The 16,761-nt window shown below is 48.2% G+C and overlaps 1 pseudogene; it reads left to right on the top strand.

Moving 5' to 3' along the window:
- The first annotated feature begins 9,559 nt into the window (after positions 1-9,559).
- LOC103556213 (olfactory receptor 6E1-like) lies at positions 9,560-12,089 on the top strand (annotated as a pseudogene).
- The last annotated feature ends 4,672 nt before the right edge of the window (positions 12,090-16,761 follow it).

Below are 16,761 nucleotides of genomic sequence, written 5' to 3'. Positions count from 1 at the left end.
TAACTCTTTCATTACCATACATCATCCACTCCAAAGTGCATATGTCTTCACACTTTAGCACTTCTGAAATCGGGGTGCACCTTACCATTGACAGCACATTGGTGTTCGCCCCGGAGTGGCCGTATTGTAGTTGTCACCACCTGTGCATGGGTGGTCTTGGTAACAGCTGTTTATATTTTTGCATTGCTGGCATCAAATCTGATTACATCTCATTGCTGTTTAAACCAGTGTTTTCCAACAGAATATGATGCAAGCCACACAGGTCATTTTAAATTTTCTAGTAGCCACATTAGAAAAGGTAAAAAGAGGGGCTGGTCCCATGGCTGAGTGATTAAGTTCACGTGCTCTGCTTCAGTGGCCCAGGGTTTTGCTGGTTCAGATCCTGGGCGCGGACATGGCACCACTCATCAGGCCTACATACCGCTCATCAAGCCATGCTGTGGCGGTGTCCTGCACAGAACTAGAATGACCTACAACTAGGATAAACAACTATGTCCTGGGGCTTTGTGGGGGAAAAAAGAGGAAGATTAGCAACAGATGTTAGCTCAAGGTCAATCTTCCTCACCAAAAAACCACACTTAAAAAAAGATAAACAAAATCCTTTAAAAAAATAATAATTTGTTCTACTTTATTCAAAAGGAACAACAATTTCTTTAAGAAACATCCAATGCGCCCCCCTCCCCGCCTCACACACACGTGCATCAGCCCCTGGGCGGTTTCTCATCCAAGTTGGTTTTTTCCTCTCCACCTGTGCTGTAAATCTGCATCTCCATCCCTATGCTTTTTCCTGGATCTTTTAGCCCAATCTTTCTCCGTCTGCTTGGTGCTTTCAATGCACACCCTCACAGTCTCTCCCTCACTCCCACCTGGCTTTTTCTTCCCTCGAGGCAAACTTTTATACACAGCTGTGCAGTCCCGCACACAGCCGCTTTCTTCCTCCCCCATCAGGCTCTCTGTCTCATTTTGCGTTCTCTCTTTCTAGCCAGACCCTCTTTCTCCCACCACCTCTCCCCACTCCACCCTTGTTCCCCATCCCCCTGCCACTTCTTTCCCTGTGCGTCCTTCGTCCTCGTACTAACTCTTTCTCCCCCCTCAATACTTTCCTTCTTCCCTTGCAGGCTTACTCTCTTCCCTATACTCCACACTTCCTCCTTGTGGACGCGTTATCCACTTACCCTCTTGGCCACTTTCTCTGCCCGCCCCCAGAGCTCTCTCTGTCCTCCCCATCTTAGATATTGCCGCACTTGATGGCACATCTTCGTGTGCCGATTCCCAGTCCTTCCTCACAACCTGAGCCTTCCCTCTCCAGCTCTGGCTTCCCGTCCCCTCTGCCTCCATCTCTCCCCACTCGCGCAAGTCCCATTTTTCCCTCTAGCTGGGCTCTACACCCTGGCCCTGCCCTTTTCCAGCACAGTCCCTCTGAAACTGGGTCAGGAACTTGCAACCTTCAGACCTTTACTCTGCTTCAGACTCTGTGCTGCATCCTAGGGAAAGTGGCTTCTCCAGGGAGACTGGGCACCGTCAGATGGATTTTCTGTTGGCTATGGATTTTCTATTACATGCCATGGGACATGTCTTAACTGGTGCTTAGGGCATGTATGATATGAACATTAATAAGACTTGACTTCACAGGGGCTGGCCTGGTGGGGCAGCAGTTAAGTTCACACATTTTGCTTCGGTGGCCTGGGGTTCACCGGTTCAGATCCCAGGCACGGACCTACGCACTGCTCATCAAGCCATGCTGTGGCAGGCATCCCACACATAAAGTAGAGGAAGATGGGCACAGATGTTAGCTCAGGGCCAGTCTTCCTCAGCAAAAAGAGGAGGATTAGTGGCAGACGTTACCTCAAGGCTAATCTTCCTCAAAAAAAAAAAAAAACACTTGACTTCACAGACAAGTCTTCCATAGGACTCCTTCTTCACTGTGCTTCTCCAGACACTGGACTGTAAATTCCCTCCCCTAAATCTCCTCACCCAGCTAAGAAGTGCAATAAATAAACAGCACGGCAATTAAGTTCTCAGAGCACCTCTGACAACACACATACCTTCCTTTCAAGACTCTCATCAGATCCCATTGTGATGGAGGGTTTCTACTCATTTTAACCAAAGCTAATTCGTATTTTTAAGGCTTATATTAAAGGATTATCTTCTTTTAAATGTGAAGTCATGACACCCGTACAAATTCAAAAAGAAAATCTGTCGAAGATTTTATTTAACTTATTAATGAGGGAACTAGTAAAGTGCTGTCATCAGTTCCAAGGAGTATTTATCTATATCTACATCTATAAATGAATTTACAAATACATGCAAAAGTGGTCTAACCACAGGAAAATAATCCCTTGCATTCTACCAACACAATTCATTTGCATTGATATGGGTAAAAATTACTCACGTTATTATCAGTTGCCTACGACTTAACAGAACTGTAAATAGCTCAAAGATAATGAAGGTTCCAGACATCTGTATGGTCAGACAACCCAAAAAGATGTGCTGGTTTAACATTTAAGACACCCAGTCATACTTTTGGTCCATTTCAAAGTCTTTAACAATTTTTTCTTATGCTTATGATTTTGATTCCTTATCAGATACCATGTAGTGAGTTCTAAATGGGAGGTGAAGAAAGGAATATGGACAAATGTGATCCATGATGGCTCACCAACCATGACCACATTCCAATCCACAAGGTGGAGGAAGTAGAAAAAAAGGGAAGAGGAGTCTATCCCTTTAAGGGCTTGACCTGGAAGTAGTCATGTCACTGCTGCCTTCATCCAATTAGCTAGAACCTGATCATGTGGCCATACTTATCTGCAAAGGGCGCTGGGAAATGTAGTCTTTATTCTGGTCAGCCATGTATCCACCTACTATAGAATGTTCTGGAAGAAGAGAATAGCTAGAGAAGGACAACCCACAGTCTCTGTCAAATGTCAGTAAGAGTCAGTTCCCCAAAATTATGATTGATTGAAACGTTTTTAGGAAAAGAAGATGTGGCTTGACATATTTACATATAACCACTAGAGTGGATATATAATCAATGGTAATCATTCTGGTGATTATTACAGGACTAACACTTGGAGAGGAATAGATAATAACCAACTCTCCAAGTCCAGTGACTTTTTTCTTCTTTTTTTTTTTTTTGCTGAGGAAGACTGGCCCTGAGCTAACATCCATGCCCATCTTCTTCCACTTTATATGTGAGATGCCTGCCACAGCATGGCTTGACAAGAGGTGCCATGCCCGCACCTGGGATCCGAACTGGCGAACCCCAGCTGCTGAAACAAAATGTGAGAACTTAACTGCCGTGCCACCGGGCTGGCCCCCAAGTCTAGTGATTTTTTTTACTTTTGTCACTACCGAAAAGCAAGTAAGAGAATAGAAAATGAAGTGAATGGAGACTGGTCACATTCTACTCTTTTTTTTTTTTTCCTGCTTTTTCTCCCCAAATCCCCCCAGTACGTAGCTGAGTAGTTTTTAGTTGTGGGTCCTTCTAGTTGTGGCATATGGGACGCTGCCTCAGCGTGGCCTGATGAGCGGTGCCATGTGCATATCCAGGATCCGAACCTGTGAAACCCTGGGCCGCCCAAACAGAGCACGTGAACTTAACCACTCGGCCACGGGGCCAGCCCCAATCACGTTCTACTCTTGGGGAAAAGTAAACAAGAAACAAAAAGGAAATGGTCCCCAAAACTCTCACCCCCAAACAAGTTCTCTTGAGAAGAGTTTGAGGGAAGTTGAGTTAATCAGTCCCTTAAGGATGATTAGAAGTTTTCAAAGTTTTCTGGGTCCCTGTGGACTGACACATCTCCCACTGGGAACCCAAGGGCAGGAGGTGTTGGGGGAGTAGAGAGGGGAAAGGATTCCCACCTTCCCATTTGGGGCAGACGTAGTATCAGGGATAACAGTGACCTCTGGCACCAGGAGAGCTGTTTTCTCCAAGGGTCTCAAAGACCTTGTCCTCACTGTTTTCTGTCTCTTTGTTTGCTCAGAGTCTCTCTTTGGTCTCCGACTTTCTCTCTTTCGTTCCCTGTTCTGTCTTCATCTTATTTTTCTTGCTTCCTTTCTCTCTCCTTCCGTCTGCTTCTTTCCCTTTGTCTCTAGCTCTCTGACTCTTTCTTGCTTTGTCTCTCTTTGTCTGCCCGTCCTCCCCACTCTGTACCTCTGCTCTCCCCCTGGTTCTTTCTTTCCATGTCTGTCTGTCTCTCTTCCTCCCAGTGCCTCTCCTCGTCTCTGTCACCCCTGTTGCTTTTGTTGATTACCTTCTCCTTTGTCTCTGTTTCATGCCATATGCCTCTCTGGGAAAAATTGAGAGTCAGAACCCTGACCTTCGGTGACGAAGAAGACCGTGTAAGTTCCAGGTAGAATGACTGCTGTTACCCGTTGCAGGGGCACCACTCACGTCACCGTCTAGGAGAGACAGAGTGGGAGGAGACGGCTGAAGAGGGAGAAGAAGGGGTCGAGTTTGGGGAGACCTCCCTGATGCTGATGGGACCGGAATGGGACTCGGGGGGATGGATAGTGATTCCTTCCTCGTGTGGTTTTGAGGCCATGAGATTCCCTCAGCGGCCTGGCCTGAAGAGTCGGGAGAGGCCAGCCTGGTCACCTGCAGAGACGAGGGGGCATCAAGACCCCAGATCAAGTTCGGATGATGAATCTTTAGCTGGATAGAACCCGTGGAAGTGACACATGCTAACAGACGGAGGAGACACGATTCTTTTAATAACTCTCATGTTTGCATCATATGTTATAAGTATGAAATATTTTCATATCCATATTTGAGTCTCACAGAAAATCGATGGAAAAGGCAAGGCGGGTATTATCCCATTTTAGAGAGGGAAAAACAGACTCAGAAAGGTGAACCCACTTACTCCCAACCACACACATGACAAATGGCAGAGCCAAGTTTCCAATTCAGCTTTGTCTAACCCTCCAGTTAAGAAGGATCCCTCAATTAACATTAACCAGGATGTCTCAATTACAATGTCATTGAATCACTGAGTCACCATTCATTCACATTCTCATTCACTCACTATTCAGAGAACTCATCATCATTTACTTATGAACTGCAGCCCACCAGACTCTGTGCTTAGTACTAGAGGCATCAAGACAACTCAGAGACGCCCTTAACCTGATGGGACAATCAGGCTTGACGGGATATATCTACATATCTATATCTATATTTATATCTACCTACCCATACATACACACACACACACACATATACTTTTTTTTATTGTGGTAAAAAAACAACATAAAATTTACCATCTTAACCATTTTTTAGAGTACAGTTCAATAGTGTTAGGTACCTTCACACTGTTGTGTAACCAATCTCCAGAACTGTTTCATCTTTTTTTTTTTTAAGGATTTTATTTTTTTCCTTTTTCTCCCAAAGCCCCCCAGTACATAGTTGTATATTCTTCGTTGTGGGTTCTTCTAGTCGTGGCATGTGGGACGCTGCCTCAGCGTGGTTTGATGAGCAGTGCCATGTCCACGCCCAGGATTCGAACCAACGAAACACTGGGCCGCCTGCAGCGGAGCGCACGAACTTAACCGCTCAGCCACGGGGCCAACCCCAGAACTGTTTCATCTTGTAAACTGAAACTTTGTCCCATCACACAGTAACTCACTTTTCTCCCCTCCCCCAACCCTTGATAACTGCCATTCTCCCTTCTATTTCTATGAATTTGACTATTTTAGGTGCTTCATGTAAGTGAATCATTAAATATTTGTCTTTCTGTGACTGCCTTGTTTCACTCAGCATAATGTCCTCGTCCATGTTGTAGCATGCGACAGGATTTCCTCCCTTTTTAAGGCTGAGTAATATTCCATTGTATGTAGACACCACATTTTGTTTATCTCTTCGTCCATCGGTGGACACTTGGGTTGCTTCACAGGCGTACACTTTTAATACAAAGCAACATGAGAGGACAGAAGAGTGTTCTGGGTGCAGAACACAGAGGACAGGAACAATAATTCAATCTGAGAGAATTCAAGACAGACTACATTTTTTTGTTATCATAAGAAAAACAGTGCAAACAAAAAAACATACAAAACAGTCTGGGAAATATCCAGCATTTGTACTCGCTCCGGTCCCAAATCTTGGTCTCATCACACTGACCTCTTTCCAGGGCTCGAGCCGCCCCTTGCCCCAGGACCCTCCTGCTCACGGCGTCTCACACTAGACTCTTTGTCATTGTCTCGATCTTGCTCCCTTCCTTTTCCCTGTCTTCATGGGGACCCCACCCAAAGGCAAGGACAGAAGGACAAACGTAAACTGGATTCTTCCCGCTCCCTCATCCCCCTGACACGATCCTTGTGATTTGATTTCTGGGTACCTCTCACACCTGTATCCCCCTCTTCTTAATTTCTACCATTCATCACGTGTCGTCAGACTCCTCAAAGCCTGACCCCGTCTCTCAGCCTCCGTCCCTCTAGTCCCTTTCCCTCGCTGGCCACCAATAATGTTCCAAAAGCTTATCTAATTCTGTCCTTTCCCTGAAGCCAAGACTTCTCCAGCTCAGTCCCACAGTTACCTTTCTGAGCACCAGGATGACATGGATCACTTTGCTATCCCATCAACATCTCGTGCCATTCGTGGCCTCTGGATCTTTGCACAGGCTCTTCTCTCTGCTTGAAGAGCTCCCCTCTCTGTGAGATATGCATTAATCCCCTAATAGAGATCATTTGCTCTCTTTTGAGGGACAGCTATGCTTTGGACATTTTTCTCTTCCAGCGCACCATTTGCCATTTTTCACATGCTTGCCTTTCTCTTCTACTTGACTATGAGTATGTTTTTCATTTTTTTTTTTTTTTTTGAGGAAGCTTGGCCCTGAGCATTATAACATCTTCCACCAATCCTCCTCTTTTTGCTGAGGAAGACTGGCCCTGAGCTCAGATCCGTGCCCATCTTCCTCTACTTTATATGTGGGACGCCTGCCGCAGCGTGGCTTGGCAAGTGGCACGTAGGTCCGCATCTGGGATCCAAACCAGCGAAACCTGGGCAGCAGAAGCAGAGTGCACGAACTTAACGGCTGCACCACCAGGCTGGCCCCTGTTTTTCATTTCTGTGCCTTCAGGATCTCTCCTACCAGAGAGATGCTCAATACTGATTGATTACTTTAATCAACGAATGCTAAACCATGCGCCGTATGGAATGTGGATCTCAAATGCATGGCTAACAGTTCCTAAGTAGAAAGAGTGGTCCCAGCAGAAGGACAGTAAAGGCTTGGAATCACTTGTTCCGTCAGCTCTTATATGGAAGTGAACGGGGGAGTTCTGGGAGCTGAGAAACTGGGGAAGAAAACACTCCCCTGGGGGGGAGGTGGGGAAGCTTGGAATTCAGATACTGTTGGTGACTCATACTAACTTTACAGCTTTTGTGAACGCAGGCAAATCGCTTTGCCTCTCTGAAAGTATTTGCTCATCTGTAAAATGGGTAACAAGAGAGCCTATCTCACAGAATAGTAATGAAAATTATAGCATGGAATGTATACAGAGAACCTGACTGAGTGGCTGTCCCCTAGCACCCACTAAAAATTAGCAGTGATTTCACTACTCTTGCTATTGTTACAGTGGGGACTTTTCTCTCCTCCCTTAAGTCACTCAGCGCATCCAACCTTGAGTCCTGCGAGGGGCGTGTAGAGTTCCCCGCCTCCCCACTGTCTCCACTTGTTCAGGTTATGGCAGAGAATATGGGCTCTCACTCGCCATTGACCAGCCTCAGCTGGTCCTCTATTGCTTTCTGGATTAAGTCCAGGATCTTTAGCTTGGTGATCAAGGATAGTGCCCACCAAGTCTTTTGTCTTCTTTCCTGTCCCCCTCCCACTAGTCTACTTCAATTATGCCTAAGTAGGTGATGCCTGAGTTGACATTTCTTGGCAGAGAAGTGGTGGAAACGAACTGTGTTTTAGACAGAGGGAAGTGCATGTGCAACGTGAGGGAGGGTAGAGGGCTCAGGCGGGGTGGGTCGGCGATGAGTTTGTAGACGTCAGCTGGAGGCCCACCATAAAGGGCCTTGAATGCCAAGCTGAGGAGCTGGGACTTTATCCTGAGGGCAATGGGGAGCCATGGGAGAGTCCCGAGAGGAGAAGAAGTAGTGTCATCTCTGAGTGCTAGATGGATCTCTCTGAAGCTGAAATGGAAGATGGAATGGAGGGCACAAGAATGGACACCGAACGACCAGGGCCTGGATAACGGTCTAGAACCACCACATCTATCCAATACGGTAGCCGTGAGCCCCACGTGGCTATCGAGCACTTGAAATGTGGATGGTCTGCAATGAGATGTGCTGAAAGTGTGAAATACCAGATTGAAGACTTAGTCCAAATAAAAGAACGTAAAGCAACTCATGTATAACTTTCATATTGATTACATGTTGAAATGACAATGTTTCGGATATACTGGGTTAGATAAAATGTTACTTTATGTTACTTTAGTATCACTTGTTTCCTTTTATGTCTTTTCATGAGATTACTAGAAAATTTGAAATCACATATGTGGCTCGCATTTGTGGCTCACATTATATTTCTAGTTGGGTGCTGCTGCTCTAGAGGAATGAGTACGGCATTTCAGACGGGGACAAGGGCGGCATTTGCTACCCATGTTCTGCAGAGACAACTGACGTGGTAGAGTAGCCCACAGTAGCTCCGAATTTTCAAGAGTTCTTCTCCAGCTGGCAAACACCTCATCCGTCTCTCCTCTCTCCAAATCCTTCTGTCTGGTTTCCTCTGGGAGAGGGGTTGTGACTAGAGAGACATGGCGGGGCTGGTCGTACTCTGCCTTTTTTTTTTCTTTGAGGAAGATTAGCTCTGAGCTAACGTCCACCACCAATCCTCCCTCCTCCTTTTTCCTGAAGAAGATTGGCCCTGAGCTAACATCCATGCCCATTCTCTTCTATTTCATATGTGGGATGCCTGCCACAACATGGCTTGATAAGCAGTACATAGGTCGGCAACCAGGAGGGATCCAAACCCGCCAAGCCCAGGCCATGGAAGCAGAGGAGCATGGGGAACTTAACCGCCACACCACTGGGCTGGCCCCCGTATTCTGCTTTTTGATCTGGGTGCTGGCTGCAGTTGGATGTTCTATTTGAGGAAATGGTACAGTAATGACATATGCACTTCTCCAAATGGGTACGATACTACCATTCAAAGATATAAGCAAACAGATAAATAAACAGTTGTACAAAGCAAAACCAAAATTCTCTATATTATCCTTTCTGGTCCCAAACTGTATGAACTCAGTCTGTATGAAGTAAAGCCCTGCCAGGAACAGGTCTCAGGGCAAAGCATTTACAAGGCAAATAGGGTTCCAAAGGGACAAGAGGCAAACTCTTCTGATGAAAGGAAATGATGCTTTTTCCCGTATTTACAGATAATAGGTAGCATCGGGGATGGTGTGCATTACGTGCCAAGCCCTGTTCTAGGCTGTCACTCATTTCATCGACACAACCACCTATGGGGCGGGCACACTTATTGTCCCCGCAGTATTGATGGAGCCGCTGAGACCCGGAGAAGCTAAGCCACAGAGCCAGGATCAGGCGCAGGCGGCCTCCTCGGGCCGCGTCTCTAACCATCAGGCTCTCCTGCCTCACAGATGGGCGCCCCCGGGCCGGGCCGCGCAGCCAACCGCACCGAGGCGCTGGCCTTTGTGCTCCCGGGGGTCACCGACGTGCGCGCGCTGCGGCTGCTGCTCTTCGCCGCGCTCCTCCTCACTTAGTCGCGACCCTCCCGGGGGACCTGCTCATCGTCACCTTGCCGGTGGCCGACCGCCGCCTCGCCGCCCCCGTGTACTACTTCCTGCGGCACTTCGCGCTGCTGGAGCTGGGCTTTCCCTCCGCCGTCCCCCCGCAGATGCCGGCCCACCTCCTCACGGGACGCGGGACCATCCCCCGGGCCGGATGCTCCGCGCAGACGGGGCTCTCCTTCCTCCTGGGCCCGGCGGAGCCCCTGCTGCTGCGGTGACGGCCGCCCACCGCTCCCTGGCCGTCCGCCGCCCGCTGCGGCCCCCAGCCCTCGTGAGCACGCGCGTGTGCCCGCGCTCGAGCTGGCCTGCGGGGGCGCCGCCTGCTCTTCCTCACCGGGCCCGGCGTCTGGATGTTCTCCCTCCGCTTCTGCGGCCCGAGCGTCCTCCATCACTTCTTCCGCGACAGCGCGCCCTTGCTGGCGCTGGCCTGCGCCCACACCGGCCTCCTGCAGCCAGTGCGCCTCCTGGTGGCCGTGCGCACCCTGGCCAGCGCCGTGCTGGTGACCGGCCCGTCCCACGGCTGCATGGTCGCCACCGTCCTGCACCTGCCTTCCTCGTGGGGTCGCCGCAAGGCCTTCTCCACCTGCTCCTCCCACATCCTGGTGGTGTCCCTCACCTCCGGGAGCTGCGCCGTCATGTACCTGAGCCCCACGCAGACCGGGCGGCTGCGCCTCAACAAAGGACTTGCCTTCCTCAACACCACCGTGTGGCCCCTGCTGAACCCCTTCATCTCCTGCCTCGGGAATGAGCTGGTCCAGAAAGCTGGCCGGGATGTGCTGACCAAGGGGAGAGGGTGTTCTTCTGAGAAGCCCAGGGCAGAAGCTTTCCTGAGAGCTGCTTATCTCCTTCTTTTTAATTTTTTCAATGAATGCAATTATTTCCCGCTTGAGGAGGGAGGACAAAAATGCTAGTTCCAAAGCTGATTGTGAGGGGCTGGCCTTGTGGCCAAGTGGTTAAGTTCCTGGGCTCTCCTTTGCTGGCTCAGGGTTTCCATGGCTTGGATCCTGGGTGCAGACCTGGCACCGCTCATCCAGCCACGTTGAGGCGGTGTCCCACATGCACAAACGAGGAGGACCCACAACTAAAATATACAACTATGTACTGGGGGGCTTTGGGAAGAAAAAGGGGAAAAAAGTTAAAAGCCGATTGTGGTTATAGTAGTGCATTCTAGGAAAATGGAATGCAGAATGAACTGCTTTCTCCTTAGGAAACACAGCCTCTGGCAGTAACAGTGGAGACCACTGATCGCGCTGCTTATCCAGTCTCCGTGTTACAACAGAGCACCTTGAATTTTATCTGGACCATGATGGCCAGTCGGAGACAACATTTCCCATCCTCCCTTGCAACTACCTTGGTCAGGTGACTAAGTTTTGGAGGATGGGGTATGAGGGGAATGATCTGTGTGATTTATGGATCTTGGTTTTGTAAGAAAACTGCTTGCTCTCCATTTTTATTTCTTCCATCTTCCTGCTGCCTGGGGTATGGTGACGACTGTGGCGGCCACCTCAGGACAAGGTGTGGATGCCATCTGTAGAGGACAGGAGAGACATCCCGTCAGCCTGGGTCCCTGGGTGAGTTCAGGGAACAGAGCCACCTGCTGGCCTTGCGTCACCACAGACCCCTCATGCGAGAGAGAAACACAGATGTGTCTCGTCCAGCCACTGTGATTTGGGGGATCTTTGTCACACCTGCTGAACACAGCTTTTCCCACTATTACAGCTGCAAGTGGAAATTCCCAGAGCATGGCCTGGAGTGGGGGAGTCAAGACAAAGGGACAGAACTGCCGTGCAAGGTGTCCACTCTGGGTGGAGAGGGTGTCCCAGTGCAAATGGGCTGGTTCCAGAGACAGCAGTTGTTTGGGGATCCCTGAAACTTGGGGAGGGGAGATGGGGGATCTCCATCCTCTCCATTGCCAGAGCCCCTGTCCCAACTCCAGCCTGTCCCTGGTTCTCCTGGAATGAGCCTGATTTTGTTAGCCTACAGGTTTGCTGCTGGTGGTCATAGGCTAATTGGGCAAGGGCAACATATAATTCCATTCCATGCTAAATTCTGTGAAGGACAAGTCTGGGGTTCTAGGAGAGCTTGAAACAGGGCAACATGACCTGGTCTGAGATGTTAAGAACTTAACAAAATTTTTTTCTTTTGAGGAAGATTAGCCCTGAGCGAAGTACTGCCAATCTTCCTCTTTTTGCTGAGGAAGACTGGCCCTGAGCTAACATCTGGGCCCATCTTCCTCTATTTTATACGTGGGATGCCTACCACAGCATGGTGTGCCAAGCGGTGCCATGTCTGCACCCGGGATCCGAATTGTGAACCCTGGGCCGCCGAAGCAGAACGTGCGCACTTAACCCCTGCACCACCCGGCCGGCCGGAACTTAACAAATTTTAAGTGCCATACACTTGGCCTTCACACTATTATGTTTTTATGTTATATTATATCAAGTGGCTGAGTCTTCCTCGTTGGTGAGGGCAGAAACGGTGGGAGCGTGGAGGGCTAGGATGTATGTGACTATTCCTGAAACCCAATGGGGGAGGGGCCAGCCAGGCTGGGAGCTTCCTGCCAGGGTCTGCGGTCGGAGAGAGTGAGGACACAACAATGGAGGAAGTTTCACAACTCCTGTGCGCAGGTCCCAGTGAGGGCATGACTGTGACCATGCGACACTGGGGCCCTGGGCAGTGGGAGTGGTGACTGGCTGTCGTTGGCAGCTTCAGGGTGCTATATAATGGTCTGCTGGTGACTTCACTCTTTTTTTATGTTTTATTATTTTTCTTTGAGGTTGATTAGCCCTGAGATAACATCTGTCATCAATCCTCCTCTTTTTGCTGAGGAAGATTGGCCCTGAGCTGACATTGGTGCCCCTCTTCCTCTGCTTTATATGTGCGATGCCTGCCACAGCATGGCCTGACATAGGTCCATGCCTGGGATCCGAACCAGTGAACCCCAGGTCACCAAAGCAGAGCATGCAAACTTAACCACTACGCCACTGGGCTGGCCCCTGGTGACTTCACTTCTTTGGGCCTCAGTTTACCCCTCTTTCAAGGGTGGATCAGTAAGTGTCCTTCCAGCTGATAAGGGCATAAACACTTGAACTTGGAGTCAGACAGACCTGAATTTGAAAGTCATCTCCATCATTTTCTAGCCCTGCTAGGAGGTTACACTCTCTGGGCCTCCGTCTCTGTCTCGGTTTCCCCATTGTCCGCTGGAATGATGATTTCCATTTTGTGGCTTCTTGTCTACCAGCTGTTGATGGCAGTGGTGGTGATGGCAGTGGTGCGTGTCTTTGAAGGGGTAGCCCTTGGTAGCCTCTCCAAGACAACAAGGGTGTGTGTAAACCTCCGATGTGCCCTCCCATGGGGCAGCCGCTGCTCTTATCCAATGCCACCGAAGGATTCAGCATCTTGTCTCATCTCACGTGAAAGCAAATCCAGCTTGTGACATGTTTGTGAGTAACATAGATTATATTGATGATGGACGCAAACGGGGCAGAGACAGTTTCCGTGATACACCAGAGAGTAAACAATTAAAATTCCCATTAGTCACCTCCATAAACCGCCAAAAGTTCTCCCCAGGCACCTGACAGCTCTTGTTTCTTTTCGCTCCGACTTTCCCCAGGTGGCTTCTAAAATTGCTTGTCGTCTTGAATGACTTAGCTGTGTCTGCTAACAAGCACGCCTCACACTGCAAAGTCTGCAGTGAACAGATGCCCAAGTGACTTTTCAAAGTGTGCCCTCCACAGAAACAGGTCTTCTGGGATGGGAAAAAGGGAATTCTGCTGCTAGAAAAATTAAAATTTCTCTGTGCCTTTACGGTATCAACATAGAGAAGCGTTTCTCAGGAGAATCACTTGAGGAGTCTTTTGGGTTTTTGTTTTCAAGATTGGCACCTGAGCTAACCACGGTTGCCAATCTTCTTTTTTTTTTTTTTCTGCTTTTTCTCCCCAAATCCCCCCAGGACATAGTTGTATACATATTTTTTTTAGTTGTGGGTCCTTCTGGTTGTGGCATGTGGGATGTTGCCTCAACGTGGCCTGATGAGCGGTGCCATGTCCGCGCCCAGGATCTGAATCCACGAAACCCTGGGCCGCTGAAGCAGAGCACGCGAACTTAACCGCTCAGCCATGGTATAAAATACCAAGGTAGGTATTTTTAACCTTAATGTTAGCCAGGTCCTTCCTTGACCCTGATGATCTAAGAAATTTCTCTTCCACCTCTGCCAATTGCATTGCTATCAAGATTTCTACAAACTGCTGAAGAAGTCTAATGACCTGTTCTAAGGCCTTCTTTGCCTCTTGGTGGCTTGATTTCCCATGTGCATTCCGTGTTTCCCCAAGACGAAACACAAGAGAAATCCACTCACACAAAATATTCCCGCAAACGGTAGATTTTACTGAAGATTTCATGGAGAGACAGAGGAGAGATTTATATCATAGAAATGACAAAGATATATAAAAAATAATAAGTTTTAAAAATTAAAAAAAAATAATAGAGTTTGCAGAATATCCGTCGCTTCTTTTTTTTTTTTTTTTTTCACGAAGATTAGCCCTGAGCCAACTGCTGCCAATCCTTCTCCTTTTGCTGAGGAAGACTGGCCCTGAGCTAACATCTGTGCCCATCTTCCTCTCCTTTATATGTGGGATGCCTACCACAGCATGGCATGCCAAGTGGCACCATTTCCGCACCTGGGCTCCAAACTGGGGAACCCCAGGCCAGTGAAGCAGAATGTGCGAACTTAACCTGTGCACCACCAGTTGGGCCCCTATCCATCACTTTTAAAAATGTTTGCAAGATACCCCACCTGTAGGACTCTTCCGGTTGCCTCAACTTGTTCCAGCCTCCCCTTCTCTCTTTTCACTCTCCTTTCTATCGTGTGACATCTGCTCAGCATCTGTATCCTACTCTTTTGGTTACAGAAGTGTTCTTCTCTTGGGAAACGACCCCTCCCTTCTGTTTAGTCCACGTGCTCTGTGTGGAGTACAGCCTTCGGCACCCGGCTTTGGCTGACCAATCAGAGTCACAGAAATGGGCACCTGACTGAAGCCGGCCAATGAGAGCTCTGGGAGGGTGGCGCTTTCCCTCCGGGAGGCTTAGCTGGTAAAGTTTAAATCTGGACATGCCAATGGCCTGGAGCTTCCATCAGGTGGGGAGAGTCTGTATGAAATGAAGCAAACGCAGAAGAAAGCAGGGCAAAGAGACTCTGAACGGCATAGGTTGTTTACCCAGGTGAGCTGTGCCTGGAGCTAGGACCGTTTTCTTTTTCTCATACAGTTTTTTTCTATTGAGATGTAACTCACATACCATAAATTCAGCCTTTTGAAATGTGCAATTCGTGAGCCAGTCCTGATGACCTAGGGTTAAAGTTCGTCATGCTCCATTTTGGCCACGGGGGTTCACTTCCTGGGCATGAACCACACCACTCACCCGTCAGTAGCCATGCTGTGGCGGCAGCTCACGTAGAAGAGACAGAAGGACTTACAACTAAAATATACAACTAGGTACTGGGGCTTTGAGGAGGGGGAAAAAAAAGGGAGAGGAAGATTGTCAGCAGTTGTTAGCTCAGAGCAAATCTTTCCCAGCCAAAAAAAAAAAAAAAAAGCACAGTTCAATTTGGTCTTTTTGTATATTTGCAAAGTTGTGTTACCATCACTACTATCTAATTCCAGAACATTTTCATCTCCCAAAAAGACATGGCATATTCATTACCTGTCGCTCTCCATTCACTCCCCCATCCTCCCAGACTAATCTATTTTCTGTCTTTATCGATTTGTCTATTACAGACATTTCACATAAATTGAATCATACAACATGTGGCCTTTTGTGTCTGGCTTCCTTCACTTAGCATAATGTTTTTAAGGTTCATCTATGTTGTGGCATGTGTCAGTAATTCATTCCTTTTTTGTGGCTGAATAGTATCCCAGTGTGTGGATGTGCCACAGTTTGTTTATCCATTCATCCATTAATGGATATTGGGATTTTTTCTACTTTTTGGATATTATGAATAATGCTGCTATGAACATTCATGTACAAGTTTTTGTGCGGACATATTTTTGTTTGTTTGTTTGTTTGTTTTTGAGGAAGATTAGCCCTGAGCTAACGTCTGCTGCCAATCCTCCTCTTTTTGCTGAGGAAGCCTGGCCCTGAGCTAACGTCCATACCCGTCTTCCTCTACTTTATATGTGGGACGCCTGCCACAGCATGGCTTTTGCCAAGCAGTGCCATGCCTGCACCCGGGATCCGAACCAGCAAACCTTGGGCCGCAGAGAAGCAGAACATGCGAACTTAACCGCTGCGCCACCAGGCCAGCCCCTGGACATATGTTTTTAATTCTTTTGTGTATGTACCTAGGAATGGAAATGGATCAAATAGTAACTATGTTTAACTTTCTGAGGAACTGTCAAACTATTTTCCCACTGTGTGGAAAGTCAGTGCTACATGATTTTGCATAATATCTAGATTCTTTAGATTGAGCTGAGTTTTATGTCTCAATAGTAAGAGCTTTTGACTAGTGTACTGTCACTTGCAGGAGCAAAATAACACATTATTTTTTACCCATATCATGAAGATCAACTTTCTCCCTCCTTATAATTCTTAATGCTCATCTTTCTCTTCCAACCTGCTCATCAAGATTCTCTTCCAGGGCCAGCCCAACGGCACAGCAGTTAAGTTCTCATGTTCCACTTCAGCGGCCTGGGGTTCGCCAGTTCGGATCCCGGGTGCGGACATGGCACCGCTTGGCAAGCCATGCTGTGGTAGGCGTCCCACGTATAAAGTAGAGGAAGATGGACACAGATGTTAGCTCAGGGCCAGTCTTCCTCAGCAGAAAGAGGAGGACTGGCAGCAGATGTTAGCGCAGGGCTAATCTTCCTCAAATAAATAAATAAAAATAAAAAGATTCTCGGGGCCGGCTCCGTGGCCGAGTGGTTAAGTTGGCACGCTCCGCTGCGGCGGCCCAGGGTTGGGATCCTGGGTGCGGACATGGCGCTGCTCGTCAGGCCACATTGAGGCGGCGTCCCACATCCCACAACT

This window comes from Equus przewalskii, chromosome 9 (assembly GCF_037783145.1).
Source record: "Equus przewalskii isolate Varuska chromosome 9, EquPr2, whole genome shotgun sequence".
NCBI lineage: Eukaryota > Metazoa > Chordata > Mammalia > Perissodactyla > Equidae > Equus > Equus przewalskii.
The sequence above is the reverse complement of the archived record's forward strand: the minus strand, read 5'-3'. Positions and strand labels throughout refer to the sequence as shown.